The sequence below is a fragment of the Nicotiana tabacum genome, chromosome 8 (genome assembly GCF_000715075.1).
Source record: "Nicotiana tabacum cultivar K326 chromosome 8, ASM71507v2, whole genome shotgun sequence".
NCBI lineage: Eukaryota > Viridiplantae > Streptophyta > Magnoliopsida > Solanales > Solanaceae > Nicotiana > Nicotiana tabacum.
Genome location: NC_134087.1, coordinates 3,441,095 through 3,456,336, shown reverse-complemented (window position 1 = coordinate 3,456,336; position 15,242 = coordinate 3,441,095).

The window sequence follows — 15,242 nt, the reverse complement described above, 5'->3', positions numbered from 1 at the left end:
TTGCTGCCTCAGATGATCATTTGAATAGTGCAAGTTGGTGATGGTAGTTTTGGTGGTCCCTGGTGTTATTCACGTCCTTGGGAAAAGTTATTCCTCCCTTGGTCGCTGAGCAATTCTTTGAGGTTCCCTTGGCGAAGCATGTTTACGACCTTCTTTCAAAGAACGATGCAATTCTTAAGTTTGTGACCTTGCTCGTGGTGGAACTCGTAGAGGACGTTTGACTTTCAAGTGCTTGGATCCAACCTCATCTTTTGTGGCCGCTTCACTTTTGGTCCGAGCTTCTCCAGTGCGTAGACTATTTCTGAGGGCGACACACATAAATTATGAGTTGATAATAAAGGAGGCATACCTCTCACGTTCCGATGAGTCCTTGTCCTTGGCCTAGATGGGCCTTCTTTGTGGCGAGATGGGGGCATGATGGTGCTTCTGATATGTGGATGATGCCTTTCTCGGTTAGGTCAAGGAGCTGCAAGGTCTCTCATGACATCGTTTCTTCGGTCCTTCCTAGTTTAGGCATGTACCGAGGTCAACCGATGGGTTAGCCCATTCAAGTCATCTTCGTCAGCACGGACCTCGGCACAATATGCGTTGTGTATTTCATCCCAAGTGATTGGAGGATATTTCATAAGACGACTTAATAATTTTCTGGTACCCTCGAGCCATTCCTATTCAACCCATTTTGGAAAGCTGCTACAGCCATCCGTTCTAATACATTAGGTAAGGTCATCCTTACTCGATTGAAACGAGCGAGGAAGTCCCTCAACCCCTCTACGGGTGATTGTTTGATGGCAGATATATCGTTCACTCTTGCCTCCGCCTTTTTGGCCCTAGTATAGGCCGTTACAAACATATCGGCCATCTCTTCGAATATTTTAATGGAGCGTGCGGGCAATTACGAGTACCAAGTTAATGCTCCTCAGGTGAGGGTTTTGCCGAACGTTTTTAACAAGATGGAGGATACTTGTTCTTTGGCGAGATCATTACCCTTCACTACGGTTACATAGTGAGTCACATGGTCCTCGGGTTGGTCATACCATCGTATACCTTCAGATAAGGCGGCATCTTGAAAATATTTGGTATGGCATGCGGGGTAGCTTCATCACTGTAGGGTTGTTCAACGAACTGACCAGCATCTCTTTTCGGCAAGAGTTTTAGGGCACCCGGTATTTTGTCGACTCTTTCATGGTGCTCTCTCATTTGATCCAGAAGCATTTTATTTTCATTTTCCATTTCTTCCATCTTTCTCAGAATGGTTGTCAGGGTGTCGTCACCTGTGTTATTAACATTTTGAGTGATACCTATTACCGGATGGAGAGGGCCGTATTGCTCGACCGTTGTTGGCGCGATGCAGGTCCTTGTGTTTTCTCTAGCAGTCTCATGGGCGGGTTGTCAGCCACGCCTCAAGTAATTATTTTACTACTGGTGGCGCCTCTTCCGTTGTGGACGTGGACGCTCCTCTATCGCGGGACGTTGTGATACTGTTGTGTAGAGCGGGCGACCCGCCTTGCCTGGGAGAGACGTTAGGCGTTATATCTTCTCATTCCGTTTCAGAAACCTCATTGATGGTGTCTCTCTTTCTATTATAAATGACATTCCCTCAATTAATCCTAAAAGTACAAGTACGGAGAATATTCAACGGAATATTCTCTTAAAGATCCTGCTATTAAACTAGTTGTTACTGTCGCTTCTGATACTTGACCTCAGCCATGATTGACTGTTCAGCGGTGAGTCATATTGGTTACTAGTCGACCTCGGCCAAATTATTTTTGATAGTGCCACTTTGTGTCGAATATTCTTAGACAGATTTTGACCCATACAGAAGTGATGGACAAAAGTGAAAATAGCAATAAATCGGGTTCTTAACTTCATTTTATATTGTCTATATATTTTTATCACTTTTTATTCTTGTGAAATCTATATCACGTACAGTAATAACTCACTTTGTCATGGTCATGAAAGTTTATTTATTGTGTTTAGAAATAACTCACATACAAGTTAATTTTATAACTGAGCTTTTTATCCATTGCTAAATGTAAGCCATGAATTAGCTGGCATATAATATACAGTATATGGTTACATGCATAAGATAGTGGAATATTTACTTTCCAAGTAAACAAGAGGAAAAGACGAAAACGTAAAGCAAATTATATAGAAATCAAACTCAGGTCTCATGTTTATTTTAGATTGTTAAAATTTTGAAGATTCTAATTAGGTTGTTAATGTTAAAAATATTACTAGCTATCACAAGCAAAGTGATTTTCGTTTTAAAGAAAGTGTTAACAAAATATTTTTCAATAGTGTTGTCATGAAGTTTCGTAATTAATTTTGGTATCTATAAATTTACTTAGTAGATAGCTATTGCATGTAATTGTAAATATATATTAAACCAGAGATTTGTAGCTGACTGATATTACTCATCACTATTGCGCTAAAAGAAGTAAGAGCGTTTATCAATACGTATATTCTCTTATTCATGATAATGGTTTGTCTACAAAGAATAGCATGCGAATTTGAATCAATCCCTAACGAAAGTTCAAATAATAAGGTACAGAGGACTTTCATAGAGCATAAATTTTCCTTGAGTTAGATAAATAGGACCAAACGTTCACCTTTTTGGAAGTTTAATTTATTTTCTTTCAAAAAAAATATTTAATGATTTCAATATGTTTTGTGGATAATATCTTAGTATTTTTTATAAAATGTGCATTCATGGTAAGAAATACACGCGCAACGCGCGTACTCTAAAGCTAATTCCATTAGAAAACCGGAAACATTTGCATAAGTGCCTTTGCAATAGATTTTACACTTATTACTCTTGTTTTAATTAGTTTTTCATACTACTGCATAAATTTGCAACTAAGGGTGGCAAGCGGACCGGGTCCATGCCTAAACGGGCCTCGTGAGTCGATCTTAAGTGGGCCGGTTCTATTTGAATCCGGGCTTCGTGGGCTTTTGGAAGTAACCGAACCGGAACCAGGACCACAAACTAATAGTCCCGGGCTAAGCGGGCCGATCCCGGGCCTCTGTGGGCCTAAGTGGGCCTGACCTATTTTTTTTATCTAATGTAATTTCTTGTAAATTATATAGCTTATATATTATATATACTATATCTATATCTATAATATACATATATACTATATAAATTGCTTATATATATTAGTCACTTATATAGAGATTTTTTCATTCCTATACACTATTTGAAACTTTATTACCCTTAATATCTATGTTTAGTTAATTACCCGGTATAAACAAGTTTTGTTTACAAAATTTATATAATCCAACTTAAAAGACTCCCAAATTCATTATTTGTGCCTTCAATTAAGGGATTAAGTTACACCCCTTCCTTTTTTTTCTCCTAGCCAACATGTGCTTTCATCCCCACCGCTAAAACTATTCCTCTTCACACCAACCCTCGTCTTTTCTTTCCCTCTGTATTGAAAATTTTGGGCTTATCTAATAATATGAGCCACGTAATTTGTTTCCACAGAACACACATGACACGTACTCCCCGTGGAGCAAAGGTTAAGTCCTTTATAGCTACTAATGTCTCATACAACAGAAACTTAACATTCCTTTAATGATATTCATTATCTGGTAGGCTCATTGCAACTCTATTGCAACAATTTCTCTCTTGAAAATTTCAAGTTTTTCAACACAGCAAAAGATACTGAAACAAAGAAGGCATGAGCACGTGGTAACTGAAAAAACTTGGGATTTTTTCCTTCTTATACAATATTTGAAACTTATTTACTATAATTGTCCTAGTTTTGTATATTACTCACCCTAAATAAGGATTACTTACAAATTATATACAATTTATTATTAGTGCCTTAAATTAGAGGATTTAGTTACATCATTTTCCTTTTTTCTCTCCTCTCCTCTCTCCTCACTGCCGCCTCTCACGTTAATTTTTCTTTGTTTCTTCATCACTTTCTCTCACCATGACTAATTAAGTTTCAAAAGCCATGGCGTTAAACACAAGTAGAGAAGAAGAATCAGTACTATCAGTAGAGAAACTAACAATGGCGAATTGTGTCGATATAACGAAAAGGAATCAATCATTGAGACGTAAAATCTTTGAGTGCAGAACATGCAAAAAAAATTGATTCTCTTCAAGCATTTGGCGGACACAGAGCAAGTCATAAAAATACAACTATTAACAATTTTGTCAAATACATATGCAGTCTCTATTGAATTCAAATTTGGGTTTTCAAAAATCATTATTTGTTTGGATTGAGTGTTGTTGCAAACAATTGAGAATATGGTTTGGAGTTTATATCTCAATTTTGAGGGTGTTTGGTGAAGATTAGACTTGATTTTGGCTGAATTTCAGATTGAAATAAGAAGGAGAAGAAGAAGAAGAAGAAGAAGAAGAAGAAGAAGAAGAAGAAGAAGAAGAAGAAGAAGAAGAAGAAGAAGAAGAAGACATGACATACAATGTACTTATGAAATTGTAGCAAAGTTGTAGTAAAATTGTAGATAAATTGTATTTTGTTGTAGTTATATATATATATATTTGAATGTTGTATGAAAGTTGAAAAATAGTTGTATCATGATAAAATCCAGTTGCCTCCCCATGTATAATTTGAGAAACTGGTGATATTTGACATAACAACAACTTTTGGTATTTAACTCTAATATTCACACAATTAAGCATCACGAAATTCTTCTTTAGCAAATATCTTTCAACGAATAACACTTATCTACAACTTATCTATAACTTTCAGACATTATTTCTACCCAGTTATATATAACTACAATAACATACAACTTAAATACAAATTCTTTTTTTATACAAAATTTATACAATATGTCTTTTGTATATTTTGTATCTGAGTTATACATAGTAAAAACAAATATAATACAACTAATTGTATATTATACAACTTATCTTTAACTTATCTACACTTTTCATACATTATTTCTACTCAATTATATAAACTACAATATCATACAACTTAAATATAATTTTTATACAATATTATTCAACTTTCATACAATAGTTAAATAAATTTTTTTATATAAACAACAAAATACAATTTTTCTACAATGTTTTTATAATTTTACTACAATTTCGTAAATATAATGTATATCATGTTGTCTTCTTCTTCTTCTTCTTCTTCTTCTTCTTCTTCTTCTTCTTCTTCTTCTTCTTCTTCTTCTTCTTCTTCGAATTTCAATATGAAATTCAGCCAAAATCAAGTCTAATCTTCACCGAAACACCCTCAAAATTGAGATATAAACTCCAAACCATATTCTCAATTGTTTGCAACAACACCCAATCCAAACAAATAATGATTTTTCAAAACCCAAATTCGAATTCAAAACTTCAAAGTTTTTTAATGGTTGTCAATGGTGGAATTGCTGCTCTATTTTCTTTGCTTTATATTACTAAAATTAGGGATTGAGAGATAAAGCGAGATGTAGAAAGAATTCCCAATTCTTTGCAACAACATCCAATTCAAATAAATATTTTTTTGGGTGAATTATCTAAGAAAACACGCAAATCAAATGTAAGAATATCGGCTCCTTTGCCCTTTTTAGGGCTGTTCTTTGAAGCTATTTTCTTCTTCATTGAAAATCATACTAAGTACAAACATTAATGGAGGTGATTTTTGAAGAAGAGAATAAAATTTTAGAATGCTTATGGAAGAATAGAGAAAATAGGCGTTAATGGAGGGATTCTGAATTTTGTGAAGAGAAAATCGTGGGTGAGTGCAAGATACGTGGGGGAGGGGGTGGGATGTGGAGAGAGAAACGTGGAGGAGTGGAAGATATGTTAGAGTAATTTTAGGACACTAATTATTATCATTAATTCCTTTAAAATGTACATAAATGGTAATTGGGTATATAAAATGTAATTATAGTAAAACTTGAGTAGGGAGGGTAATATAGTTTCATATAGGGTATAGGAATGTAAAAACCTCAAAAAACTTTGTGATAGAATAATTTTCAGTACCAACTAAGATGTCGACAAGTGATTCGTATATATAAATATACAGTTAAAGCAAAAGCAATAAATTCAAGTAAACCTAGAATTAGCCTTTACAAAACGAAAATCAATAAGCTACATATTGATGTTACTGAGTTCATAGCCTTTTACCTACATTCACCTCTCTGTGTTTGTTTAATTTCAAAAGAGTTTAATACACCTCTTAAGAATGACGTGGGATAGCCTTAATTTTAAAAGTATTTATTTAAACTAGCCTTTACCTTTTTTCTGTGATGTGGAGATTTTTCCAGCTATTTTCTGTTGGATCACACTCAATACTTATAATATGCACTTATTTACAACGTATTTACAACTTATCTACAAATTTTATACATTATTTCTGCACAGTTAAATACAACTATAATATCATACAATTTAAATACAATATTTTTCAACTTTCATACAATAGTTATATATATATATATATATATATATATATATTATTTTTCTACAATTTTACTACAATTTCGTAAATATAATATATATCATGTCTTCTTCTTCTTCTTCTTCTTCTTCGAGTTTCAATCTGAAATTCAGCCAAAATCAAGTCTAATCTTCATCAAAACACCCTCAAAATTGTGATATAAACTCCAAACCATATTCTCAATTGTTTGCAACAACACTCAATCTAAATAAAGAATGATTTTTGAAAACTCAAATTCAAATTCAAAGTTTCAAAACTTTTTAATGGCTGTCAATGGTGGAATTGCTGCTCTCTTTTCCTTTGCTTTACATTACTGAAATTAGGGATTAAGAGATAGAGATAGACATAGAGAGAATTTCTAATTCTTTGCAACAACACCCAATTCAAACAAATAATATTTTTTGAAAACCTAAATTCGAATTCAAAGCTTCAAAACTTTTTAATGGTTTTTAATGATGGAATTGTTGCTCTCTTGTGCAAGATACGTGAGAGAGGGGTGGGATGTGGATTTAAGACACTAATTATTATTATTAATTCCCTTAAAATGTACATAAATGGTAATTGGGTATATAATATGTAATTATAGTAAAACTTGAGTAGAGAGGGTAATATAGTTTCATATAGTGTATAAGAATGCAAAAATTCCACACACACACACACTCTATATAATTTAGATAATTTACAAGAAATTGCCTTATATAGTATATTGCCTTATATAAGATTGTATATATAGTAGTATAGTATTATAGATATACTAAGCTATATTAAGACACCCCCCCCCCCCACACACATATATATATATATTAAGATGAACTCGATATCAAAGTTGCAAATTAAAGTTTATATTTAATACTTGAGAAAATGCATAAATACCCCATTCAACTTGTCTTGGAAAATTATTTACACACCTAAACTTTACGGGTGTCCTAACACCCCACTATTGTTTAAAGAATTGTATTTATTTACTCCCTCCTAAGCCCTAGCCCAACTATAATAACTTGAGTAGAAAACACGCGATTTTATTATGAAGCCACGTAATTAAATTCTTTAGTAAATAAACATAACAGCCTTCAAAGACTCTCATTCACCCCGTTAACCCCCTTAGTGAAAAATTCCCAAATGGAATAGCCCTAATGCCCCACCTTCAAAGATTCGATTTGCCTAACCAAAATCAATTTGCCTGACCAAAATTGAAGGGACTTGTTGCAAAATCCTTCAATTTCATTGTTCCTAAGGGTTCTGTTTGTTCTCAATTATTTCATTTGACGAGATGGTGGAAGACCAGTTCGAAGTTGAAGGTCTTTGAAGAATCAAGTTCAAACGTTATCTTTGTTTTAGTTTGGAGGTAAATACATCAACCCTAGCCTTTTCTATCATCAACCCTAAATGTTATCTCTGTTTTAGTTTGTTTAATATCATCCGTATCTAGGGTTTTAAACTTGCTTCAAATTTCTTCACTGTAATATTTTCAATGTAAAATCGAGTAACAGAAATACAATTTTTAAGGTGTAATAATAACCAATTTTCAGTTTTTTTCTTGTTGCATGTATTGTGACTTCTTATGTCGAGGTCTAATAGTAACTATTAATCCTTAATTAGTTTATTTTCTACTATATTCAGGTATTTCTATGTCTTTTGTATTTGTTACACTAAGGTTTTTCCATGGTGGAAAAATTCTCCATGGATAAGTTACATTCCTTTCAGTAGAGGATTATGTTGGTGGGATGATTACTGATTGTGTTGATGTCGATGTTGATATGTTCTCATATTTTGAGTTTTTAGGTTATGTAAAAGAGTTTGGTTACAATAGTTCTTCTGCTGTTATTTATGTTAGACCACCTAATTGTCCTGGTTTGGTAGTAATTAAGGTTGATAGGGACCTTATGGGTATTTGTGAAGAGTTAAAAAGTGGGAATATTTTGGAGGTATATGTAGACCACATGGTTGATGAAGCTGTAGTGGTCCCCCCTCTATTAGAATATATCAGCCAAGTGGGGGGGTGATAGTAATGTTACTTTTGAGAAGGAATCTGGTCAAGATTTGGGGGGATGTGAAGGCTTGGGAACTTCTGAAAAGGCATCCAATACTGCTGAAAATAGTGCCAATAATAATGTGCCTACAGCTGTTACTACTGATGATAGTTCAAACTCCTCATCTGAATCAAACTCATCTGAATCTAAGAGCAGCACTGATAATAGCTCAGATTCAGAGCATGAGGAGTTGTTTGAAGAAGGAGAAGCTGATTAGGACAGTGATACACATGAGGAATACAGGGCATTTAGGGCAGAAAGAAGGACTGTAGAGAGTAGAAAGAGTAAAGAAAGTGCTCTTGAACAAGAACATGTTAAACTAGGTAAGAGAGGGCCAGATGTGGGATATGATGAATATGAATCCAGGAAGAAGAAGAGTTTAGAAGGTAAGATAGATGGTGATGGGCCTTATTACCACTCAGATGAAGCTGTTAGTTTTGAGACAGATCCAGATGATGTTGATGATGAAGGTGAAGGGGAGGTTCAACAGAAAGTTAAAGCTAGAAGAAGAAAAACTAAAAGAAGAGTAATCTTTGACAAGACTTGCAAGAGAATAGTTTGGGAAACTGGACTTGCGTTTGCAAGTGTGAGAGATTTCAGAGAAGTTGTAACTAAATATGTTGTTCAACAAAAGGTTTCTATAGAAAAGTATGTAAATGAACCTACAAGGGTGAGGGTTAAGTGCAAGAAGGCATCATGTCCTTGGCTTCTAGTTGCTAGTTATGATTCTAGGACAAAGGATTTTATAGTCAAGAACTACAATCCAGTTAACAAATGTGACCCTACTAACAGAAACAAGCTATGTAATTCAAAGTTCTTGGCCAAAAGGTTCAAGGAAAGGATAAAAGAACAACCTAACATTAGAATATTCAAGTTTCTGGAGTTGATTAGAAAGAAATTGGGATTTTGAAGGTGGAAAGAAGATGTTTGTTGGTATCTACATTTATTTTAATGCAATGAAGAAGTCATGCTTAGCTGGTTGTAGGCCATGCATTGGATTGGATGGATGTTTTTTAAAAGGGGTATGTAGAGGCTAACTACTTGTAGCAGTTTGCAAAGATGAAAATAATTAGATGCTTCCACTTGCTTGGGCTGTTGTTGCGATTGAAAATATGCACACTTGGAGGTGGTTTGTCAATCTTTTAAAGGGTGATCTTCAGCTTGGAGATGATACAAATCTGACCATAATAACAGACATGCAATAGGTAAGCACTTGTATTTATTGTTATTTTCCTACTGCTATTTCATTTAAAACTAACTACCATTGTTCATTTTGCAGGGGCTTGAGAATGCTATAGCAGATCTGCTTCCAAATTCTGAGCATAGGATGTGTGCAAGGCACATCCTAGCTAAACTGGTCTAAGAATGGAGGGGCACAGAGAGAAGGAACTACTTCTGGAGGTGTGCAAGGTCTACCTATGAGTGGGAGTTGAAGAAAAATCTAGATGAAATGAAGAAATTGGGGAATAAGATATCGATGAACTGTTGTACTACAACATTGAAAGATGGAGTAAGGTGTATTTCAACACATTCTGCAAGTGTGATAGTGTTGACAAATAATATGGCAGAATGTTTCAATGCTTGGATTTTGGCAGCAAGGTAGAAGACTATAGTGACAATGCTTGAAAAAATAAGGGTGAAGATGATGAACAGAATAGGTCAGCTCAGGCAGTTTGGAAACACTTGGATTATTGATTTTTCACCAATGGCCATGAAAGTCTTGGAAGAGAACACAGAAAGGTCAATGAAATGTAACATTTTCTAGAATGGTGAGTATGGATTTGAAGTGAAGCAAGGATCAGGTGCAAGTGAAGCGAAGCATCTGGTGGACATCAACAGGCAAACATGCACCTGCAGAGCTTGGATGTTAAAAGGCATACCATGTGCTCATGTAGTTGCTGCCCTGCATTATAAAAATCTGGAGCCTTTGAACTATATTTCTCACTGGTACAGTAATGCCACTCACATAAAAACATACAGTTACTTTCTTCAGCCTATCTTGGGTATGAATATGTGGCCAGAGTCACAAAACCCAACTGTTATACCACCTCATGTCAAGAAGATGCCTGGAAGTCCAAAGAAGGTTAGAAGAAAAGAGCCAGGTGAAAATAAGACAGAAAAATTGTCCAAAAGTGGAGTGGAAATAACATGTAGCAATTCTCATAACAAGGGTCATAACAGGAGGGGCTGTGCAAAAGCTGCTGGAAGTAATACTGCTGCTACTTCAGCAAGTTTTGTGCCTGCAAGTGTTGGTAGTTCAAAGCCACCAAAGCAAAGTACTGGAAGAGGAAGGAATAGGCCAAAATGTTATAAAGAAAAGGTGAAGTTCTTCCCTTTAATGTCTTCTTTCTCTTTTTTAAATAATTATCAGATTTTTACTTTTGATTGTTTGATGTAGGATGTTGGTACTAGCACTGATGTAAGAACACAATATAAGAAAACAAGGATGGTTGGGATGAGAGTTTTACACACTCAAAGTGGCTTTAAAATTCAAAATGTAAGTCTAACACAAACTCTCATATTTAGTGAATTCATTGTCTGATTTCTGTTGGGTTTTGGCAGCCTGGAATGTCATCTACAAACTTTAAGAATGTGAGGTCTTCGGCAGAAGTAACTGTAGATCTAGGCCATCAACCAACACGAGGTGTTAAATAGAAAGGTAAAGAAGCTATGACATCAAGGCAGCTTCAACAATTGAGAGGCAAGAAACTCATTCAAACAAGGTCTAGGGCTACTAAGTTGAGTCAGGAAAGCACCACTGCAAATCAACCCAATTGATGAAGATATTATTTTGTTGATGACTGTATTGCAATAGACTGCATTATGCTAAAATTTTAAGCAGCTATAGACTGCAATTCTGTATTTTGATAAGGATTTTTAGGTAGCTATAGACTGCATTTTGCATTTTGTTACATTTGGTGTTTGTTTTGCTGTTGCTACAATGACAACAAACAATTGTTTTGTTAACTCATTTTGTGACTTTTATGCAACAAATGCATATATGATGTTTTGGTGATCTATGTGTTATACAAGTCAGAAATGTGATGGGATCACAAGGTTGATAGTATGTGTGTTGGCGATGAAATTAAATAATTTGGTTGGTGACAAGGAAACTTAGCACTGTTGTGTGTCTATTGTTGATTGTTGGGTTCTGAAGTTTATGCAGTATGCAGTTTACTTTACAATGTAAAAACAACGCTTCTTTAGAAACAACAATTGATAAGCAACAACTACATACATATTGAGATGAGAAAACTACAAAATATTGAGATGACAAAACTACAAAAGGCTTACATTGAAATGAAAGGTCCATTGTAAACATACAAAATAAAACCTACAAGCAACAACTACATTCATATTGAGATGACAAAACTAGATTCACAATGGCAACCTCATGCATCTTCTTTCAATGAGATTCCTGGATACCCACAAGCAACAAGAATAATACACATCCCCAATATAGTAAACCAAAGTACATTTTCCCTAGCCTTTGACTTAGCCAATTTACTCTTCCACTTCTTTTCGTTCTCTTTCATCTTCTCCATATCATCTTGCAATTTCACCAATTGAGCCTCAATCTTCTTCATCTTGTCCTCTTCTATGGTGTTTTCAACCTTTAAAGTTGTCCTCGGCTTAGCAAGATTTTCAAAGCCTTCTAATGCATTCTCAAGTTCATCTATTTTGTCAAGCAATTTTGGAATAACAAATTTGGACCTAGGATCAATTTCAGAATCCTTCCAAACCCATAAATCACAAGATCGTGGACCCTAAGATGAATAACAAAAGAAAATTAATGAATGATAATTTTTCACAACTCAATTAGTGAAAGAATTTTTACTATCATTTACCCCATAGTATGGACAAACCCAATATCTTCTTCTTGGGTTTCGAGGGGTCCAAGCTGTTAACAAAGGCAGCACATAGCCATGGTTGTATCGAATTTCTCTACTTGACTCACTTTCTTCCTCTTCCGTGCAAAGCCTTGTCAAATTCAAGCCTTTTGAAGGTATTGCAACACCTACAACACAAAAGACAATATCAAAGTCAGATACTTTGCATTTGCTTTCGAAGATCAGATAATTGGATTTTAGGAGAAAGACATTACAATAATAAAAGAAAGAAATTAGAGTTCTTAAAAAGGAGAAAGATTAACCTTTGCCTTCAAAGATTAAAACTTCAAAGGGCAATTTGATGGAATTTCGGCAGAAATTAGAAGAAGAAGAAGAAATTAGGGTTCTTCAATTGGGTTTGGTAAAATATTGGGAAGAGGGGATTTTACCGTTGGTTGGGGGTTATATTAACGTTAAAAATTTCTTTTTTTTTGGGTGTTTTCAACGATTAAAAGAGAGTAAGAACGCGCTCAATTCGATTGCCTAAGACGCGCGGCTGGCGAGGGCTTATGAGGGAGTAAATAAATACAATTCTTTAAACAATAGTGGGGTGTTAGGACACCCGTAAAGTTTAGGTGTGTCAATAATTTTCCAGGACAAGTTGAATGGAGTTTTTATGCATTTTCTCTTAATACTTCAAATTAAAGTTCAATGCCTTCAACATAATACTTCAAATTAATCTAACAAACTAAAACATTAAGCATCATACGTCTAATAATTTTAAAATAACACAAATTGTCTCAAATCAACTTAACATCTTAAATACGAATATTTGAAGAACGCGCAAAACAACTCTTTATATGTCTCCTTAAACAGCCTGTGCCCTCCAACTTTGGACGACGAGTGTAGACTCGACCACAGTTCTTGCACTTTATTATGTAAACTTCTTCATTTTCCTCTACGACGTTAAAGTATCCCAAAACAAATGGGCGCAATCTAGAATCACCGAGCATGATTTAACTTGAATTAAGAATTTGAGTTTGAGAAATGAGAGATGACTGAAGACTTGAATACTTCAATTTGAGTTTGAGAAATGAGAGAGATTGATGATTTTGTGAGAAAAATGAAAGAATGAGGGGGTATTTATAGTTGAAAATAGGGAAAAAGTGTAATTATAAAAAGTTTGGGGTTAAAACAAAGTTGGGGGGGTTAAATGGGGTTAAATGGCTATTTCAGAAAGCCCAAACGGCTATTTTTAATTTTTTTTAATAAAAAAGTAGCTGTTAGGCCCGTTTGAGCCCGTTTAGGACCGGTTGAACTGGCCCACTTAGGATCCGGGCCCAAACAGTCCCGATCCTAACGGGCTTCTTCAATGAACCGACCCACTTGGGTCTCAAGCCCTCCTGGTCCCGGGCTTAAACGGGTAGGCCCGTTTAAGCCCACTACTCATATGGGCTTGTGGGCCTGGACCGTGCCCGGACCTAACCGGCCCACTTGCCACCCTTAGGTGCAACTATAATGTCACACTCTTGCACATCTTACGAAAGAAGTTGATGTACTATGAGATAACTACAAAAGCACCTCAATGCGAAGTAAATGGTTAGTTATATGAATTGTTGTTGTTTATATCGTTCCATTTAAGCTGTCTCAATCCGTATATCATGAAAACTTAGATTTTTAATACTTTTTTTTTTTTTTTACTAACATATAACAAGTAGATGTTTAGTTAGAGAATTTAAAATAAAATCATCTAGTAAAAGTGTATTTATTAAGAAAACTTAAATTTAGTTTGATAGATTATATCGCCTATGAAGATTTTATAGATTTACGCTGCATTAGGAAACTATATCATACTATTAAAGATGAAAATCTATCATAATGTAAAAGGTTGGAAAACGTTTGAAAAGTTAATCAAACTATTACGAGAAAAGAACATACTAACATCTATCTCAGATTACAAAGAAAACTTGTATCACAAAGACAAATTTTGAAAGAAGCTTTAGAAACTTTCCCTGACTAAAAGAGAAGTTAAAGAATATGGTACCCATGTCATACTGTCAAGAGAGCCAAGACTGGAGTCAGCTCATTCTTTCTATAGTGTATTATGTGCGGGATCCCGGGAAGGACCGGACCATAAGGATTTATTGTACGCAGTCTTACTCTGCATTTCTACAAGAAGCTGTTTCCACGACTTGAACCCGTGACCTCCTGATCACATGGTAGCAACTTTACCAATTATGCCAAGATGCAGAGTGTAAGCCTTGATAGTTAGACTCAATTGGTTTACAAGTTTCATTTTTTCTTTGTTCTATATTTCTTATCTGATGCCAAGCCAGTACTTCTCAATTCCGTATCCGCCTCCAATCCCCCTTTCAAAAGGAAAAAAGAAGGCACCAAAAAGGGAAAAAAGAAATACAGAAAAGAAAAGGGTTGGTTACACAAATAGCCGGCTAAATTCATTATTTATTTTTTTGGCGATATACATAGATTATATATTTATATATTTGATTATACATTCGTCGGTTATTTTTAGTTTAAGAGATTAGGTAGAGTTAATTCTTCTTAATTCGGGATCTTTGCATAAGTAGCCATCTATATTCGCTCTTTACTTTTTCTACCCATGTACATGATTATACATGATTATATATATATATATCAATTTTTTAGTTTTGAGCTTCTCACTTTTGAATAGTACTATATATATAAAATTAAATATTAAAATTACAATTCAAAAGAACAAATTTATGAAAAGTCACGATATAAAGTCATGATGCAATCAGAAAAAATGGAAGAGAAAGATGTGTCTGGTTTCCTTTGACTGAATATAATTTATGAACTTTCATCACCAAATTGCCGATAAAATTTTTCCATCAACCACTATTTGAGATTCTTTAAGTAGAATTTGATGGAGAGGTTCTCTTTTCTTACTCTAAGTTTTTAGTTACTTATTGGTTTTTAATTTGACA